The sequence below is a fragment of the Mandrillus leucophaeus genome, unplaced genomic scaffold (assembly GCF_000951045.1).
Source record: "Mandrillus leucophaeus isolate KB7577 unplaced genomic scaffold, Mleu.le_1.0 Scaffold372, whole genome shotgun sequence".
NCBI classification, from domain to species: Eukaryota; Metazoa; Chordata; class Mammalia; order Primates; family Cercopithecidae; genus Mandrillus; species Mandrillus leucophaeus.
In genome coordinates, this window is record NW_012103943.1 from 659,917 (window position 1) to 661,117 (window position 1,201).

Sequence of the window (1,201 nt, forward strand, 5' to 3'; positions counted from 1 at the left end):
TGAACCCAATGACCACATGGCCCCTGGCCTAGTGTCAACTGTTCTAGGTGCTGGGGATATGGCAATGGACAAAAGAGAAATCCAAATCCTTGTCCTCGTAAGCTTGTTTGTCAACGAGGACCCCTTCCCATGGTTTCTTGGAATCTGGTGAGGGGTAAATACTCAAAATTCATAGAAAACCACAAGTTGTCCTCAAATTGACCCAGTGAAGCTCACTGACCCCTGGGAACACCAGGAATGTGGCTGTAGCCAGAACTTCTCAAGCTGCGATGTATTCAGGGATCACCTGGGGCTCTTGGCACCTGTCAGATCCTGGCTCCGCAGGTCGGGGGTCTGGTCTAAGAATCTGCATTTCTAACAAGTTTGGATGTCTCTGGTCTACGGACCACACTTTGACTATCTAGGGTTTAAGTGATGCCTTATCTCATCCCACCAAATGTAATCTTATTTTCCTGTAGCTTTTAGTAAAACTCTGAATACACAGAAGAAAAATTAATTTTATTAGCATATTCCAGTTGTCTACATTTTTGGACAAGGCTGTAGGTATGGATGTCAGATCTGGTTTTCAAGTGACCAGGAGCAGCCTGAAGCATGCACTTCACTAACGCAAGCCCATTTGCTCATCTGTGAGTAGAGACTCTTCCGGCTTCTGTCTCATTCATGCAAAACCTTAATTGTTGGACATTTTTAAGGGATAGATTTAAAGTCTCCACTTGACCATTTTAATCTGATATTTTTAGTTAAGTTGTGTGCCATCTCTGGCAAAGTTGCCAGGGTTCTGAAATCTTACCTTTAGCAATGACACGCTGGCATTTTGAATGCACACCCACTGTCTCTAGAGCAAATATACAAGAGGCAACCATTCGTTTAATGTTTACTAAGTGCCAGGCAATATGGTGTCTACTGTGCAGGGATTAGCTCATTTAATCTTTACAACAACTCTATGATTCAATGATTTTTCCAAAGAGTCAAAACAAAAACCACAAAACTGAAGGTCACAGAGAATGTCATTGGCCTAAATGCGTATCTTTTATAAAAGGGTGCAATGAAGATTGGACCTGGCTCTGATTTCTAGACCCACGCTTTTGAATATATTTAAATAATTTCAGTGACAACAGAGTTACTGTAGCAAAACAAATGCAGAAACATGGCCAAGGAAGTTAAAATGCTCAGCTCTGTATCAAGTCTTTTATTTTATTTT